Here is a 21,269-nt window from a genome sequence, read left to right on the forward strand (position 1 = left end):
ATGTATTTCATACATTTCTTCATTATTATCTTAGTATAATCTCTGCTGATTTACCTGTTTTATGCTATAGATTTTTGTTGATTTCTTCTCTTAAACATCTTTTTTTCAGTCATTTCCCCTAATATCTTACCTCTCCTCTCACTCGTTTTCTTCTTCCATCCTTTTGCTTGTGATATACCACTAAGGCTAATCTGCAAAGCTGCTTCAGCTGCCTTTCATGTTGTATAATTTAGATTTCAGGAAATATGGTTCCTGTAAAGAAACATTATTCTATACACTTAGTAGTCTTGGAGAAGGGGAAGGCTGAGAGTCAAGAAAATAGAATGTTGAACCTGACCTAGCTAGGTATCTGGCTCCTTCCATTTTGCCACATCACAATTATTCAATGGGCAGGTAGAGGGCTCAGTGGATAGGTAGCTGGCTTTGGAGTCAGGAGTACCTGAGTTCAATTCCTGCCTTAGACACTTACTAGCTATGTGATCTTAGGCAAGTCACTTAAATATTATTTATATGTCTCCTCATTTATAAAATGAGCTGGAAAAGAAAATGGCAAACCACTCCATTAGTTTTGCCAAGACATCCTCAAGTAAGATCATGAAGAGTTCAAAATTACTGAAAAATGACCGAATAACAACAAAATTTTATCATACTACCTCCCAGTTCAGGCTTTTCCTTGACTCTCCTTCATTAACTAGATTAAATAACAATATGATTTTTCAGTTATTGGAGGGAATAAAGGGGCATCCAAGAAGTTTTTATATAGGTTTGTGGATCCATAATCTAGAGACCACTCCAGGCAGAAGGTAAAACATTTTCCTCTTCCTTATACTCCCCACTCAACTGTCTTCCCTACTTGATTGGGCTACCTTTTATTACTGGTTTGAGCAAAGTTCCTCCATAACCTCTTCATTCCTCTCCTCCATCCCCAAATGGAACTCTGTTTCTGAGCTCTGGTAGGTTATCCTTTTTTTCATTTTGCCCTGAACATGACCTTTTCACTATTTTGAGGGTATTCCCAAACTATATTGCTGCAAGTGAATTGTCTTCTTCCCTTTCTACCTTCTCTTTGTTAGCTGCTTTCCCCATTAGAAGTAAGCTCAAGTCAGGGATTTTATTGTTTGCTTTTCTTTCTATTGCCACCATATAGAACACTGCCAAATGATATTAAGCATTTAATAAAAGCCTTATTCATTCATAAATAACTAGTGCATAATATTTTAAGAGTTAATAAAGACTAAGGAAAATATCTAGTCTGTCATCTTGATCATATACCTCTTAATTTTTCTTGCATTTACAACAATATTGAAATGATGCATCCCTTAGTAGAAAACATATTCCTTAAGGATGGAGATTATTGTCTATTCTTTTTATTATAAATATTATTTTGGTATTTGTATCTCTAGTACAAGGACATTCCTTTTTTCAAAGAAAAAGAATATTAAGTATTTACTGTGGCCCAGGGAATGTATTAGACAGTGGGAATTTAAAAATAAAAATGGAAACAGAACCTTATCTCAAGGTAGAGAAATCTACAAACTATATTCAAAGTAAATCCAAAGCACATTTAGAAAGAGGACAGTAGCAATTGGAGAAATTGGAAATGGTCTCTAGGAAATGTAATGCTTAGTAAGTGCATAATGACTATTTGCGAGATTGAATTAATTTTTCCCTTTTTGTCTTTTTTTCATTACTAGCTTGGGTTTCTGTGCTTCCACTTTCCAATTTTCCTACCTAACTTTCATTGCTGGCCTTTCCTTTTCTGCTACTTTATGTTAGTAAGAGAGATAAAAAGAAGAAAATTATAAATTACACTAGCCAATGTATTAAAGAAAATGAGGAATAGTTCAGTAATTTTTATTAATCACTTTCCCACCATTTCTACTAAGCTGACAAATATGGATAATATATATTCACTGAATATTGATATAAAGATTTTATCAATCATTCCCTATCTATAGGCAGAGCAGATTCTAGTACAGAGAGGGAGATGCTAAAGAATAAACAACTGTGCCCTGGGAAAGCTCTATTTAAGGCATCTCCATTGTGCAGGGCACTTAGTGGCATAATATAACTCCTAGCTGAAGATAATAATTAAATGATCAACAGCACTGTTGATGTGATTGAACTGGAGGGGATTGAGGAACATGTTTCCAGGAAGAGCAATAATTTTGAAACAATTAATACCAATGGAGATTGGTCTTATTACCCAGTAAGAAACTTACTAATGATAGCAACTATCCAAAAAGTGGAATGGGTTCCTACAGGAGATCATGCCCCATTTTCCTAGCCTATATATAGAAGTCTCCAAATAAAGACTGAATGACTTGTTGGCATATTTTTGAGAGGATTCTTTTTGAGTATATGATTGCCTCTGAAATCCCTTCAGTGCTGAGATTCTGCTATATCCTGTATAAGCATGGTGCTTTATATATAGCAAGAAAGGAGAAACCAGTCCCATGATTTCAGGAATAAAAGGACCTCCTGGATGAAGAAACTGCCTCTACCTCTGGACTTTAGCTCCTTCTTAAAAAGTCTTAGGGCATTGTCTAGGGCACTAAGAGTACTCCCCAGACAGTCTTAGTCAGAAGCAGTATTTGAACTGAAGTTTTGCTGGGTCTAAGATTCAGGCTCAACCACTCTGCCATATTGTTTCTCATACCTTTCTTGCTTTCCACATAGAGGGATTCAATAAATGTTTCTTGAGTTAAGTTGAAGAGTGCTAGAAAATAAACAAAATCTTTCCAAGGAGTATGGTTCCAAAGATTGTCTGAGGACAAAAGTTTTTGCTACATGGAAATATCAATTTCTGGGAGACTATGAAGAGATCAACATAAGTAGAGGTCCAGAAACATGACGGCTAATATAGTTTTTAAGACATGGCCAACTTCTAACAAAGTAAAAAAAAAAGATCATTCTTTCTTTCTTGAGTCCTATTTTTGACATACTCTTACTTTCAGCATCTCCAAGATGATTTCTAGGCTACTTCTCTGTCCATTTCTATCACCTGTCTTGCAGCTTTGCCATTTTTCCCATACCACGGAAGTACTTACTTGTGTTTTTGACATTTATTTAAAAACAAATTCCCAAAGACTTGTAGCATAATAGCAATGAGAAGAGCGTCGGGCTGTTTTACGAGGCAATAACCCGGTTCTCTTATTGCAATCCTCTAACCAGCCTTCAGCCTTATAGTTTATCCACCCGGGAACCAGATTATTGCCTCATAAAACAGCTCGGTGCTCCTATTATGGCTTAAATATAATTGTATTTAAAGACCTTGTTGATTCCATTTAGCAAAATTAGTTTTTATCTTATTTCATCACAATAGTAGCCCAAATAACCTTGATTTGGGGTGCAGGGTTAAATTTCAATGATACTGTCAAACTTGGGGGGATGAACATTTTTAAACCTCAATTTCTATTATTTTAGAAATTATTTTATTTTATTTAGTTCTGTTGTGCTAGTTCCACTTGCATTTTGAAAAGCAAATTATTTTTGTATGAATATAATTTAAAGTGCATATTCAGAATAATAGGATGAACAATTCAAATTTATTTATCTTAAGAATTTTATGAATTATGGCTGTCTTCCTTATCCTCTCTTTTTAATTGGTGTATGAAAACAGTAATATTTAAATAGATGTAATAAAATTACATTTAATTTCTCATAATAACACAGTTCCAAGTTGTCATTACCTATGTTCAAGCACAACTCATTCATGTAATTTTAGTATATCATAGGGAAAAGGTATTGCTCTATAAATGTAGAAGTGTAAAAAGAGAGAAGGAACTGAGAAAAAAAAAACTGTTTAGGAGAGCTCTTTTCTAGTAAGGTTATATCAGGGACTGCCACAAAAAACTTCAGATATTATGCTATAATCGCCACAGGATAAATAAACTGTTTTGCCAATAACAGGAAATCTGAATTATTTGGGATTTAGAATACCTTTATATATGAAAAAATATCTTTACCTTGCCAAGATTATGGTGGAACAAAACATCCTACATCTTTCCTTGAACATCATCAATGAAGACCCCGTAGCCTACCTGAATAGATTTCAAGGTATCATTTTTCTTTTTACCTTGAATTTCATCATTATGTTTATAAATAGAGTTATCTTACTACTAAGTAGCAAAGGCTTGGGATGTTATGAGTGGCAGGTTTCAGTGACTGTCCTTTTGCCTGAAGTATGAAATATACTCTGGGCACTAGTTCAGGAATTACCCATCCTTTTGATTGCTTGCCATTTGTAACCATCATTCATGTGATCCAAGGCCTTTTGGTCTTCAGATGATTAAGCTTTTAATAGTATAGACATTATTGCTCAGACATATTTATACTATGGAAGATCTCTTTCCTTAAGGGTCCTTCAAGAATTTTTTCCCCCTTAACAGTACAGTATATAACTCTTACAATCAGAGAGTAATCTTTACTTTCTTTGAAATCAAAACTGGGCCCTATTGACTTTCAACCAACTTAACAAAAAATCATTCCCTTAGCTTGACAGTTGAAGCTTTCAGTTAAAAATGTGAAATATGGAGACATTTTATTAATCTTAAATTCTTCAAGCATGTTAGAGTATGTTATATTAATGTCTTCAGCTTATGTTTTTCATCTTGTATATCTTTTCAATTATTTTTATAATTCTGCATTTAATTCATAATTCACTGTCTTTTCTGTTATCTTCATTGTGTAATAAAATATAATCTTGGTTTTTGCCTAAAAGGAAAAGCTTTCCATTACTCCATGTTTGGAGAGAAATTTAAAGGGAAAATGAAAAACAAAATATAGGAAGGATAAATAAGAAGTGATTTATCTTACCTTTATGAAAGGTATATCAACCCAAAGTTATACCTTGTAAAGAAAATCTAATTGATGGATAATGCCAATTATCAAATGAGAAACCAATAGAACAGAAGTTACTTATATTTTTGCACATTCCTTTAACAACTTTTTGTTCCTTATACTTTAAGGTTTCATAATTAAAATATTTTTATGTCTACTGAAAAATGGCATAAGAAAGTTTCCCAAAGCTAACTGTCCTGCATCTCATAAGGTAATGTGAAAATTTGTATCATAATTTATAGATTTACTTGAGTTCCTAAAAGGCTAGACAATTTCTATGGACAAAACAACATAGTTTAAAAATAAATACTTGGATAATTTAACTGTACGTGAAAAAGAGAAATATGAATTGAATTCCCTGTAGAGTACAAAATTAAAGACAAGGTAGGGTAGAGGTCTTAACAACATATCATTTAGAAGTCTTATTGAATTTGAAACATTTTAAAAAGTGTTTGAAATTCTCCAAAATCCAAAGGATAGCCACATTTGCCAATCTCTAATACAAATTAGAAATCTCTCTCAATGATTCCAAGAGTGACTGAAGAGGCGTTCTTACTTGGAAAAAAAGAAATCTTATAAATTCCCAAGAACTGGTTACATTGGTGAACAAATATATGTTTCTCTAAGGAAATTAGTGCTTTAATTGTACTCTTTAAATACTCACCAGAAATTTAAGAAAATCCCATTCTCTAATCTGAAAATACCAACATGTTTAATCTAAAATGAAATTACAATTCCTTGTACCCAGTAGGTGCTTAATTAATATTTGTTAAGAAATGCTGAATGTTTGAATAGCTGAGTAAATTATTTCAATAGAAAGCAGTGACATCATCCTTAGATGCCTCAAGGCAAGGTATTTAATGGGCCTCAGAAGAATGGGAAGAGAGATTAAAATGCAATTTTAAGTGATCTTGCCATAGTCTATCCATAATTGGCTTTAAATCATAGGCTCAATTTATTGCCCTAGACCACTATACTCTTGTTTATGTTTCCAACAAGGGCGAGGGCTAGGAAAAAAGACTATAAAAATGGTAAAAAGCTTTACACAGGCATTAAACTATACTTGAATTTGATTACCCCAGGATTGTCAAACAATAGAAAATGGCTTTGTATGCAAGAAAGGAAAGGCATTTTCCTATTTTGGATGCAATTCTTGATGATGGAGAGTTTCTGCAGACAGTTTCTTAGTAGGCCATCAAAAGAGGTAAAAACTGGTTCTCAGTAGCTATACAGAAGAAATGACTTCCAGCAGATAATATAATAAGCATGTAACTTTTTTCTTTTCCAGAAGAATTTTCATCTAATCTTATATGACTCCATTTTTGAGAATCCATTAATTACTTCAAGTCCAATAACAGAAAAATATGTAAAATATTACTACAAGCATGTTTTCATCTACTGTTTCTTTTTTTGATAATTGGTCTTATTTGCTAATTCGTTCTTCAGCAGATGACATAAATCTAGATTGATAAACTTATATAGAGTTAGGACAATTCACTTCCTACATCACATTCTTAAACCGTTCTCTCCAACTCTGCCTTGACTTACACCATTCTCATCATTCATGTCTTTGCTCTCCATTTTTCTTCTCAACTTTCATGAAATTTTCCTAGTTGTGCTGGGCCTTGAGGATGCAGTAACAATACAATAACAGGCATTGCCCTCATGGAGTTTATAAGTCTACTTGAGGCACATAATACTATGCAAAAAAATTGAGGAAAGAGAAGTGGAGGAGAGAGAAAAAATATTGACAACTTCCTTACTTTAGGTCTTAATACATTGCAATTCATTTTTATTTTCTCTTTTCTAATTCTGAAGTCAATATCTTTAGTATAGAAAAAAAGAATAAGGTAAACCAGTTCTGACTTGTCTCCTATATCAATAACCATCATCCTTCTCCATCCAGAGAATAAGCAATCTCTCTCTTTTCTCCAAGATAGAAAAAATGCTTTTTTTTCTTTCTTTTCCTTGCCATGATTGCTACATTTTACCATCAAGCAGGACTTGTAATCTGTTTCCTGAACTCCTCAAAGAACTACTTCTTCCTGTCCAGGTTGTCTATGGCATATACTAATGACAAAAACAATTGTTTCATTTTTTTCATCCATTAATTCTCATTTAAATGCTCTCCTTCATGCTTTCTACCCTGGTTCCTAAATTTATTCAAATGAATTCAGTTTATTAATATATAGTGATACTCCTTTTAACTATCCTGTTTCTTTTGAATGAAAAATTTACCCAACTGGAATCACAGTCCAAGCATGAGTCTTTTAACATCAAGTATCAGTTGTACCTATTTAAGTATGGATTTGTCTCCTTACCTTTGGATCTCAAATTCACTCTACTGGTCTTTTTTATATATACATTTTTGCGTACGTATTTGAGACCTTGGATCTTTCTATTGGTTCCTTGATTGGATATTATTTCTCTTGAACTTCTGAGAGATAAAATGTAAATTAAAACATTATGTTACAAATATATGTGCATATTTACACATATATAGATCTATACAGTATTATATACACTATTTCTAGTATATATTCTTACATAACATATATACATACAAATGTTATGCTATAGATATATACATACATATTCTTGCCTCTCAGTTCATGACCCACTCTCATACTCTCACTCAATAACCAGACAACTCATTTTTCAATTTTTAAATGATATTTGCCTTCAATTAGTAATTTTTCATTTGTTCTAATGTCAAGATTGGCGATTTCATGTTCAAATTTTCTCTTTAATTTGCTCCCATGGTCAATACTCTTGCCCAGATTTTCATTAACTTTTTCCTTGGACTTTTCTAACCCATCTCCTTGCCTCTATTCTCTCTCTCTCTCTCTCTCTCTCTCCCTTCTTCTTCCTCTTTCTCATACATATACACATATACATATGCATATCTGTTCATCTATGTCTAGAGAATATTATGTTTATTTGCACATTTGATGTGAAATCCAACATTGGGAACTTTCTGAATACCAGTATTGTATCTTGCTACTTCCTGAATCTTTTCTAATATGTAATATAGGGCTCCATAAAAATGGGACAGGGCTTGGAATTGTGCGTTCCTTAGCACACAGAACTCTTGGATTACACGATTTCCCAATAGTGACCACTTTTCTGTAACTTTTAGCCTAGAAGAAATGACTATAGCACTGGGATATTACATATCTAGCTCAGAAGCAAAATGTGATCCCAAGTTTTTATGGTGCGAGAACTAGTTCACTCTCCACTTTATCAAGATGTCACTCATAGTATAGAGTGATTACTTAATAATTGTCTACTGAAAAAATTGAAATTAGAGATTGAAAAATACTTTGTGATTTAAAATTATAGTAAGTTAATGAAACATGATATTCTCTGAACTTCTTTGGACAGACCTTCCTAAAAAGGACAAGAAGCAATAATTGACTTCAGTTTTTGTTCCATTCTTATTTCTGTCAGTGACATCCTCATTGAAGAGAGATGGAGGGGGAGAAAGGAAGAAAAAAAAAGAAGATTTCTCTGATGACAAGTCAATTTAGAGAAGCCTCTGATCAGCAACTATTCTTGGCTGAGACCCACATATCTGGTTCCTTTTATAGAGCTGGAATGCCAGCATATCCTTAAGGGCTTGTAGAAACTGTGAGTGCAGGATCCTAAAGAGACCTCGAGAGTGAGGCTTTCTTCAGTGTCCGGACTTCATTTTCCAAAGTTGAAAACACTTTTGGTTTAATTAATGACAAAAAAGAAAGGAAATGACATGCAAAAGTCAGAATTAAAATTCTTCATCAGAAAAGACACAATAATTAACATTACTTAAAGACAAATTAAATTATATTAATAAAGAAAAGACTTTATTTTTTTTCCATTTGCATACGTGTGCACACATCTTTCAAGCTGTCCTTACTCCACCTGCCCCATTTCATGAACCAATGAAATGAGTGGTTTTGAAGGCTAAATTTTGTTTCATGATTTGCACACTGATAGTTATCTCCAGATCTACAAAATATTAAGCACCTACCCTTTCCTTTCTGGACTACTGCAATAGCTGCTGATTGATCTCTATTTTTTCAGTCTTCCCTACATGAAATCTATCTTCCACACAGCTATAAACATAGACTTCTTAAAAGGTTGATCCTGACATTTCTCTGGTCAAGAAACCCCAAATAGCTCTGCATTGCCTTTAAGTACAAATAAGAACTCTTTTTTCTGACATTCACAATCTCATTCCAATCTACCTTTCCAGATATATAATTCTCTTCATCTCATGTACTCCACTTTCCAGCAAAATGAATCTGTTTGCTGCTTCCCATTCACAAAGCCTTTTCTGATACTCAATGCTATCTGCATTTTACTTTTATATTACTTTTTTTTTTTTATGGAAGACATAGCACCCTATCAGTTACTAGAATGGCAATTTCAAGATGAAAGTATATTTCAGCAGCCCTTTCTTATGCAATAATACCTCTAAAGGTCTTTTATTCCTACTGCATTCCCAAATATTTTTGTAGCCTTTCATTTTGATGATTACTATAAAATGGAAAATTTGAAGAATAAGAAGCACAATTTTTAGATTGCCCATTAAATGCTATTAATCAGAGGGGGTTACCTTGACCCCACTCATCTCATGATTGGGACAAGTCTTGTGATATCTCTGGAAACTTACCACTCTTTGAGCCTTTTATTTCATCAGATTTTAAACATTTTGATTCTATCACTCCTTCCAGTGACTCTTTCCTGATGCCACTTAATAAAAGCTAGAGCTTTAGATTTCACCAAATGATGGTCATTTATTGCTAGTGCTATCCCTTCTTACCACTCTCCTCTTTTGAAGTTCATTTAAACTTGGTCCTTCCCCCTTTAGAGTGGGCACTTTGGCACTCTCCAAAATTGTGCAGTGACTCAGAACTGAATTTTTCCATTATTGTTGCTTCTTTGGTGGTCCTCTTTCTTTTCAAGTGGACAAGCACACCTTACCTTGAAGACTTTTGCTTTAATCTCTGGAACACAGGGGATCCAAAATATAATAGGCCATAAAGGGAAACAGAGGCTTCTTATCCAAAGCTAGAGGAACTGAAATAGTCTTTTTTCTGATTAATCTGACTTAATTCACAGCTTTCTAACATCCTCATTTAGAATACAGTGAAACCAAAGCCTAATTTTGTTCTTAAATTTTCAACATTCAACCAAATGAATAATAGTCATTATTTGCCATAATCAAGGATTTCTTGTTAAAAAATTAAATATTCTCATAAAGAATAAAAGTGACCAGGATTCAGAAAAGTATATAAGATGTCATCATAGATTCTCATAAATGAAGAAGAAAAAGCTAAACTGAACTTTCATGAATCACCATAGAATGAAGAAGTCATTGCATATATTCTTGCTTCTTGGAAGCTGATGTAAAATCAATCAGTCAATAATCAGTTATTAAGCATTAACCATGGGGTAGACACTGTGCCAAATGCTAAGAATAAATACAACAAGCAAAAATAGAGACCCCACCCTCAAGAAAATTACATTCTAATGAAGGAAGGACAAACTTCAAAGGAAGCTGAGAAGTGGCCAGGAGAGAACAGTACCCATTACAAACTTATAAGAAAGTCCAAAGTGAAGCCCGGTGAGCAGTGAAGACCTGGCTTGCCATGGCTCTTCTTAAATGAAGGTTCTAGAAGTAGCCTTCCAATCAGTTACATGGACCAGCTATAGAGAAATAGGTAGGATACTTCTAAAGTATAAATTCAAAGTGTGAAGTGATCTTCCAGGATAAAGAAATTTCCAGGGTATGGTAAAAAAGTGTAAAGGACAGTATACTGGTAGAAAAGGAACTAAGAGCTGATCTGGGTGCCCTTCTTAAATAGAGATTCTGGGAGGAGCCATCTAATTAGATGGTGGAGACTCATATTTATTAGATACATAAAGTTGAATTTATATTTTATTTAGAAGGGATAATCTTGTAGCATTGGCATTCTTACCACAGATGAGAATAGATTCTTTTTTAAATGGTCAGAATTGGATTAGCTTATAGGTATGCCTTTCTAACTCCCCATCAGAATAAATTGTTGTTTTTTTCTTAAAGATTAAATTTTTCCAGATTATATGTCAATATGATTTTAATAATCATTTTCTAACATTTTGCAATTATGTTTTCTCCTTCCTTCCCATCTCTTCTCCTTCTCCAATACAGCAGGTGATAAGATATACATTGCACATGTATTATCATGCAAAAATATTTCCATATTTGTTATGAAAAAGACATATTGCTTACACTAGAAAAATTAATGGAGGAAATAAAATGAAAAATGGTATGCTTAAATCTTCTTTTAGGCTTAATCATTTCCTTCAATGGCAACAGATAAACTTTTTCATCATGAATCTCCTGGAGCTCCCTTGAATCTTTGCATTACTATTACCAGATCATTCCTTCATAATTGATTATCATTCTATTGATGTTACTACATATACGACACATACATATACATGTACATATGGTTTTTTTAAACAAAAGTCAAACTTTTTAAAAGTTTATTCTGAATTTAGTTATTTGTGTATCCATAGTAGAATGTACACTTAAAAAGAGCAGGAATTTTCTCATTTTCTTTTTTGTGTCACAAGTGTCTAAAGTGGTGTCTGATAATGGACTTAATGCTTTTATATTGATTAATTGAAGTATGTTCTATTATCCAAACTTTAATGAGTAATTAAGTTCCTACTATATGTCAGGCACTGTGAGTAAAAAAAAAACTTAAAAAAAAACCACCGTCCTTTCTCAAGAAGAAACCTGTATTCTATTGAAAACACAGAAAAATTTCTCTCATTTTGTCAATCACCATAGAGGGTGTTTTATTACTGTTGATTCCAATTTGAATTCTAGCGTTAACCTATTAAAATTGAAATAGAACAACCCACTAACCAAATTTAACTATGCATGATTTTGAAAAATAACAAAAGAAAGTTTAAGAAGGAGACTGGTAGAAGGTGCAGAAGACTGACTCGCCTTTGAATTAGGAATATTTGTGGTCAAATTTTGCCTCTAATTCACACCCATTTTGTGACCATGCACAAATCACTTAAGCTTGCTATAAGATGATAACTTATACAGGGATTTTATTTAGAATTAATGAACTTATTTCTGTAAAAATATTTTGAGAGCAATATTTCAATATAATTGCTTTCCTTTGGCTTATAATGAGACTACATCTGTAGACTTTACCAAACTGCTCAAGGGATCCATGACACACACAAAAATTAAGAATCCCTGGATTAAATCTACAAGTTACAAAGTTACGAAGATTGCTGACTTGCAATATTATAGAACTTAGAAACTTATTGTCTATGTCTATTTATCTATCCATCTTTTGATCTACCCACTCACATATATATGTGTGTGTATATATATGTATATATATAAAGGTATATGTATGGATCTGTGTGTACACAATATATATGTATATACACAAAATGTATATACAAACACATGTTTTTGAAAATATGTAAGTATATATATAATCATATATATATATACCTATGCACACACACATACATGTATACTATGTATCCCCCAACCCATTCCTAAGATATCACCTATGACTACATTCCATCATATTTGTTGAAATTTTCTAATAAACCTAAAGAAATAGGCAAAGTTTCCCTGTTGGATTTTCTCAAATGAAGACTTTAAAACAAATTGTGGAGAGTAGTCCTACTTGGGAATGCATTGCTGTTATCTTTTAATCAAACCCAGACACATTCACCACATATTCTTCTTCACTTAACAGGATGATCACAGACATCCTGTACAGTATTTTTAATTAAATCCGGAAAAGCTCACTTTCAAAAGTGCCAGACGTTTTGCATTTTCTGGTAGCAATCTGGATATCAGGGCTGTAATAATATCTCCTGCTGTGCTAAACATCTGTTCAGAACATACACTTGTTGGTAGGAAACTTTTAAATTCAAGGCTAAAAGGCTAACTTGTCCTGATTGGATTGAAGATTTCCATGGTTTTCCAACCATAAAATAGACGTCTCCCAAATTGACTTGGTTGAATAGTACAGTACATGGTAAGGTTTACTTTTCTTTTCTAAGAAGGACTGATATAATTAGACAGATGACCAAGTAAGAATTTTTTAACTTCTTTTCCCAATGGTGAGCTTCTACTTGGCCTTTCATTTTGGCAAGGAGCCCAAGCCAGACAAATTTCTGTTTCAGACTTATAGGACTTCGACACCATTACTCAGATACCAACTATCCCTGAAATTTTTAACAATACTTCATATTTCCTCTCCTTGGGATCTCTTTCATCTCTTATAGCCTTTTCACCATGCAGCATATCATTCCTACACCATATCTTTCTCCTTCTATCACTGGTGAATTTTTCCAAGGTCTCCATTTAGGGAGATGCCCAGGCAGACCAACCTTCATTTTGACCTGGTCTCTGTCTCTGTCTATCTTTTGTCTCTTTCTGTCTCATATTGTTTCTGACTTCCTGGGTTTCAATATCATATTCCCACATGAACATCTTGCCCTTCCCATCCCCCATACTTTTCATCTCTTTTTTTGAGTTGTCTTAACCCATGAAAATAAAAGTTCTTTGAAGTCAGACTCCTTTGCTTTATGCTTCTATTTATAGCTCTAGAATTAATTATACTACCTAGCACATAGTAAGGGCTTAATAAATACTTGTTGCCTTGCCTAAATACCAATTTTTTTATTTTCTAGATTACATATAAATAAAATTTTTGATAATTGTTTTCTGACATTTTGTGATCCATATTCTCTCCCTCCATCGCACCATTCACCTTACCAAAGAAGGGAGCTAATATGTTATAGATTCTACATGTGTGATGATACAATGCCTATTTTTATTTTAGTCACATCAATAAATAAGACACATATCATTTCCATTAGAAAAAAAACTTAAATACCAATTTTTATTGTTGAATCTTAAGAATAAGAAGATAGTAGGCAAGGTGGATAAAGTTAGGAGTCGGGGAGGTATTTAGTCAAGAAAATCTGGATTCAAGTCCTTCCTCACATCTTGCTGTCATAGAAAACTTCCAAAGATACAAATGAAAAGGATTATCAACATGTGAAAGTACAGTGAGTTCCCTAAATTTAAAATCATAAGTAATTCCTGTTTATTCCATAGTGCTATTATTTCAATAGAAAAGTAAATATTAAGTGTTTGCCTTGTGAAAATCAAGGTTTTCTGTATGTGTTTGTGGGGGAAAGGACATCTGAACTGGTAATATAATCCAGAAAAATAAAAATAAATAAAATAAATAAACATGATCCATATCTCCTTGTATGAGAACACCTTCCACCCATGCAATTAGACAACTCTCTAGTAACTTATTACCCAAGTTACTTAAGAAACTAAAATTGAAGCATCTTGACAGCCTCACATAACTGGCATGTGTTTGTATGGAATATATTTTCTATTGCCTGATCCATATGACTAAATTCCCCAATATTATTATTTCTCTCAATTCATAGAAACTGGTATTTTGAAAAGAGTTACATTTGCCATGAACATCACAAGAATTAGACTTGAAAAGAGACTATAAAAATTCTTGCTAAGAGAAGCTTTACAACACATAATGAACTTCATAGCTCTCTTTAGGTTGGCACCTTCCAGTGACAAGTCAATCATTTTTTGTGAACCAGAATGTTGGCAAATGTGTGTTTCCCATTAAAATGTTCTTCTACAGAAGTCATCTGATGTTGTAAATGTTTATTTAGGATTATCTATTAAAACATACTTTTTTCATGTTTTCTGTGTTTACATGGTAGTCATTTATGGAGAGAACCAACTCTTCCATGTGAAAAAGAAAACAATTAAGTAAAAATACTGGACAGAGTGAGCTTTACCTAACAATGTACATGACAGCTCTAGTAGGCCCATGTTTCTTTGTTGTAAATTGGAAATTATATTTTGTCATCTGTTCCCCTGGACTTTCTTTAGTTTTTCAATTACTGAAAATTTGGCTTACACATTGATTTTTTTCCCTCTACATTTTTGTAGTCATGGTGTATGCTATTTTCTTGTTTCTCCTTGTTTCATTGTATATAAGTTCATGTGTCTATAAGTTCATATCATATTTCTCTGAATTTGGAGAATATCTTTTATAAGGTACACTAAACATCCTTTCTACAATATTAGGTGTTTATAAACATAAAGTGTTAATTATCTTTAGTAATATTTCCTCCCACTAATTTTAATGCTCATAATTTAATTTACTTTCTACTTTCTAAAAATGAAGCTTCCAAATTCATATTGCTTTTATGCTTTATAGCTAGTATCACTTGTCTAAAATGTTTGTTTGATATGAATTACTGCTTCCTGGAGAGATCTAATTACATAGTGAATGTTTTAAGAAAATGTATAGAGATAGCTGAGTGTGTCCTGCCTGTCTCTCCCACTCTGCTGTGTGTGTGTAACTGTGTGCGTGTGTGTGTGTGTGTGTGTGTGTGTGTGTGTGTGTGTGTGTGTGTGNGTAACTGTGTGTGTGTGTGTGTGTGTGTGTGTGTGTGTGTGTGTGTGTGTGTGTGTGTTTAATGGTACAAGTGGAGCTGAAAATTTCCACAGTTTGGCTCCCATAGAGTCAGCTAATAACTTTATGTATAGAGAAGGATAAAAGTGTTAAGATATCACCTTAACTGTTGAACTAGGGGCAAGGGGAAACTACTTTTTAAGCTTTTAAAATAAATTAATGCATTAATTGTATATTATTTAAAAATTGTGAATCAGTTTTTTTTAAATCCATAGAAGGACAAGTTTATCAAATATCTCTTAAGCTTTGGTCATTTTGTTTCCTACTCTTTACATTTTTCTATTAAATTTCTTAATATTCCATCCTTAACTCAGAAAATTTTGGAAAGGAAATGGTGATAAAATAGGGCACATTTATTTTTGCATGGGGAAAGAGAATGGAGTTTGGAAACCATGGTAGAGTTGATTTTTAAATTCTGGCAAAATTATTGAATGATTTACAAAAGTTATGTTGTAAGGAAATTATCAGAAATGTATGACCAAAAGATAAGAAATGTTTGTTATACATATAATATCAAATATAATAGAGGAATATCTCCCCACCAATGTTCATGTTTTATGAGAAAATGTTAATCAGAGTTATTAGTAGATAAGATGGCATGGCTGTGTATAGGTCAGGATCTAAAATATTGGAGAAAGTATTATTATTATTGTTGCTGTTATATTCAAAATCTAGAAAAATAAGGATCAGAAAACATCACAATGACTTTAGGAAGATCAGGTAATTCCCTATTAAGCTTTTTTCCCCTTTTAACATGTTTCTTAAGCTTGTTATAAGGGGAATATTATACATATAGCTTAACCAGAGTTACCCAAGGATTCAGTTAAGTCCTTTATGATATTTTTCTAGAAATACACAGAGATGTATGAACTAGACAAGGAAGGAATTAGGTAGACTTCTATCTGATCAAATGATCATACATATCCAAAGAGTGATAATTTATTGTTCATTGTTAATATCAAAAGTGACGTATAATGCCTCATCCTACAGAGTATTGCTTGTGCATATGCTACTTAATTTTTATGTCAATAGATGTACCCAATAAAACCAAATACATGCTATAAGCTTTTCCAAAACCTAGTGAACGGATTATACATAAAATACACCTGAGTATACAGTGTAAAAATAGACAACTCCTCACACAAATGAAGACTTCACAAATTAACTCTGGGGAATCTGCATGTCTTTTGTTGTTATCATTAAGTCATTTTAGTTGTATTTGACTCCACATGCCCACATTTAGGATTTTCTCAGCAAAAATATTGGAATGGTTTGCCATTTCCTACTTAAACTCATTTTACAGATGAGGCTCTGACTCAAACAGGGTGAAGTGCCTTGCCCATGTACATACAGCTAATGAGGTTCTAAAGCCAGATGAATTGAGCAAGTTGAGTATTCCTGCTTGAGACCTACCATGCTATCCACCATGTCACCTAGCTAACTATGTTACAGTGTCTCTATATTCAGCCAACTCTATGTACTTGTCAAAGTATAAGCTCAGAAATTGTAACTCAGAATTTGGATAAAATCAGAATAATTTAATGAATTTGCTTTCAAAATACATAAATATAATAAGAATGAAAGTAGAATAGAAAGAAATAGTAGTAGCAATAGAGGAGCAAACAAGAAAAATCATAGAGAGCCCTGCCACTACCACCACTGCACAAATGAATAAATGCATTTTGTTGTCTAAAAAAGTTGAAAGAGAAATGGGTGGTCTACTCTTATCATGGCTGTAGGGGAACTGGAAAGGGAAGATTACTTAAATAATTTCTCATTAAGAAGAGATGTTTTAGAAGAATAAGGGAAGTTGTAAAGGAAGGTTAACAATATTACAAAAGAAAGCATAAGATCTCAATATCGTAAAGGAAGGGAATCATACTTACGTGAATCATCTCTGGGCAGAGTTAGAACATATAATGTGATATAGGGACCATAAATGGATCTAATATGTTGGAAGTTATTTCATAAGGAGAATACTTTCTCCATTTTTACTGTACCTCCAACGGCAATATGTTTGGGCAATCTGCACAAAGAAAGTTAAGAGGGTATGGACACAAAGATCACTCTCTTGGCAATAGCAGAAGAGAAGGAATAGAAGTAAAAAAGGGAGAATAGATTTGCACATCTTAAGATATTGGTTTATTTCTGCTATGGGGGAATTCTTATATCTTTGTGATTTTCTCATGAAGTGATATCTAAGAGTTAGTTGAAATAGAAAAAGAAAAAAATGAAAGTAAAATCAAAAAGGAAATAAAATATAAATTGATTAGAAAGAAATTCAGCTTAGAGCTTTGATTCTTTAACAACAAAAATTTATAGAATTTAAAAATAAACATGCATATGACAAATCAAAGAATGCAATTTAAAAACAAATACAAATAAAATCAGATCTATCTAATTAGAGAAATATTAATTGTTCATGGATGGAAAAAGACAGTATAATGTAAATGACAATATTACCTATATTAATCTACTTTTTCAGTACTATCCCAATTAAACTTCTAAAAATTATTTTGAGTTGGAACAATAATTAATTGAATTTGGTAGAACAAAAGATCAAGAATATCAAACGAATTAAGGTAAATGTAAAAGAAAGGCATCTAGCATTAACAGATTTTTAAATTGTGTTATGTAGCTGAAATTATCAAAATAACTTGGTATTGGCTAAGAAACAGAAAGATAGATCAATGGAACAGAATAGACATATAACAAAGAACATTAAAAGATTATAGTAACCTTTTATTTGACAAAAGCATAGATACAAGTTTGGGGGATAAGAAATAACTATTTGGTAAAAATTGTTGGCACAACACAAAACTAGTTTGGCATAAACCAGGTATAGAGGATAGCTAGGTGGCTCCATGGATTAAGAGCCAGATCTAAGAAGGAAAGTCCTGAGTTCAAATTTGGCCTCAGACACTTCCTAACTCTGTGACAGGGGCAAGTCACTTTAACCCCTCATCTCCTAGCTCTTACCACTCTTTTGTCTTGGAATCAATACAGATTATTGATTCTAGGATGAAATATGAGGGTTAAAAAAAGAAACTAGGTATATACCAACATTTTACACCATTCATGAAGCTAAGATCAAAATAGATTTATGATTTAGACAGGAAAGGACATATCATAAATGAATTAGAACAGAAACAAATTAATTATTTATTTATAGATAGGAGAGGAACTTGTAAGTCAACAAGAGATAGAGAGCATTGTGAAATGTAAAATGGATTATTTTCAGTACATTAAGTTGAAAAGTTTTGTTCAACTAAAACAAATGTTTTCAAGAATAGAAGGAAAGTAGAAAATTGGGCTGGTGATTAGGATTTAGACAGCCTCTGATAAAGGTCTCATCTATAAAATCTACAAAACAAGATCAAAATTTTAAGTATAAGAGTCATCCCCCAAGTGATAAATGTCCAAAAGATATGTTCAGACAATTGTTGGATGAAGATATCAGTCATATATTTGTATGTGGAAAAAAGCCCTAAAGCACAATTGATTAGAGAAATGAAAACCAAAACAATTCAGAGATTTCTTCTCACATCCATCAGACTGACTTACATGACAAAAGGACAAAATGAAAAGGATGTAAGGGAATGGAAAAATGGTGACACTAATATACTCTTGGTGCAGCTGTGCACTGATTCAACCATTTGGAGACCAGTGATATCATTGCTGGATCCATTTCCCAAGGAGATCATGGAAAAAAAGGAAAAGAATATGTTCCAAAATATTTATAGCAGCTTTTTTTATGGTGGCAACAAATTGGAAAAAGAGGGGATGCCAATCGATTGGGGAACAACTAAACAAAATATGGTTTGTGAGTTGATGGAATACTATTGTGCAATAAGAAATTATGAGCAAGCTAATTAAAAGCCTGGAAAGAATTACATCAGATAATGAATAGTGAAATGCACAGAACCAAAAGAATATCATACACAACCAAAAATTTAAAACTCAAAATGAATTGGAAATGTTACTTCCAGAGGATACACTGAAAGGTAGAAGCAAGAAAGACTTCGATATTTCCATTTGTTTGAACATGCCTGCTCCCCCAGTTGATTCTTTCTGAGATGCAGGTAGGATGGGGATAGGCTGGGACAATTATGGATAAACCCAATTTCTAAAAAAATAAAAAAAATAAAATACAATTTAATTAATAGAGAAAAAGTATAGAAATCCTTAGGAAAACTTATGAAAAAGTTTTAAAATATTAAATATTAAAGAGTCTAACTGGGAAGGCAAAAAGGAAGGTAGAAAATTAGATGACTAAATAAAACAAAGGATAAAATATAAATAAATTAAAATGACCTTTAAAACGAGGCAATCATTTATTAAAAAAAGAGAAGAATTTTTAAGTATAGAAAAACGAGTTCCTATGTGACTAGATATATACTAAATTAGATTAAACAAAATTAATTTTAGGGACAAAATACTTATTTAAATTAGGCAACATAGCAACAACATTCTAATTTAGAAAAATGCTTAATAGCACAAAATAAACATAAATATAACTCATAATTTTGATGTGAATGAACTAAAGAATTCAGGGAAAATATTAACAAATTATATAAGAGATGAAATCCTCACAATTTTTTACCAAGAAGAAACATTATCTAAAAAACAAAGACATAAATAGAAAAAAAATTGAGGAGATATGATAAAATATACTATGCATTAGATACATGTGAAAAAGTAGGAGGTGTAGTTATATGATCAGACAGGAAAATTAAAACTGAAAATATCAGCAGAAATAAAGAAGGAAATTTTATGCCTAAAAGCATAATAAACAGTAAAACAATAATAAAATTATACTTATATGTTTATAATGAGATAGCTAAATTTTAAAAGGATAAATTAATTGTTATAAAATCACAAAATTAATAAAAGTTATTAGAAGACTGTGTAGTTTCTCTCTCTGAATTGATCAAATCAAGAAGAAAAAAATTAATAAAAATTGAAAAAGCAGAATTAAGCAAATCATTGAAGAATTCCAGTTAAAAAACTATTTGTTTCCTCAATGAGTTCATTTAAGAGTATGCATATTTCAAAGGACCTTATGAAAATATTTTTGTCTGACTCTTCATTACTCCATTTGGGATTTGCTTGGCAAAGATACTTCAGTTGTTTAATCTTTCCTTCCCAATTCATTTTATAGATAAGGAAACTAGGATAAATAGGGTTAAGTGGTTTGCCCAGAGTCACATAGAGAGTAAGTTTCTTACATCAAATATGATCTGATAAAGAAGGGTCTTTCTGACTCTATCCACTGTGCCGCCTTCTAGCCCTCACCACCTAGCTGTCAACTACATAAATTGAGCATGTGTCAACTGGGGCATTCTACCAGGGCCAGGTTCTATCTCTACTGGGGTGATAAAGGCTCCACTAGATCATTTCCTAAGTAGCTGAGATTCTTAAATTGACCCGCAATTCCCAGGAACAGTGAAACCCCCTAATCAGATTTTTAAAAATTTTTAAACCTTCCGTCTTGAAATCAATACTGTGTATTGGTTCCAAGGGAGAAGAATAGTAATGGCTGGGCAATGAGGGTTAAGTGACTTGCAGAGATCACATATCTAGGAAGTACCTGAGGACAAATTTGAACCTAGGACCTCCATCTCTAGGCCTGACTCTCAATCCATTGAACCACCCAGCTGCAGTCCCTGCACAGATTTTTGAGTTCATAGTGCTATATTGTCAGTAATTTCTCTGCCTCTTAGAATTGAATGTTAGAATTCTATGGACACCTGGAAGAGTTCATGGTTACCTTTCTCTGAACAAATGTCTGGCATCATGCTGGCCAATGTCTGTAATTTCCAAGGACTGCATTCTGGGGCTTTCTGAACACACCTTGGCAATTTCTCAGAGGAGCCCACCACT

This window comes from Gracilinanus agilis, chromosome 4, assembly GCF_016433145.1.
Source record: "Gracilinanus agilis isolate LMUSP501 chromosome 4, AgileGrace, whole genome shotgun sequence".
Classification (NCBI taxonomy): Eukaryota; Metazoa; Chordata; class Mammalia; order Didelphimorphia; family Didelphidae; genus Gracilinanus; species Gracilinanus agilis.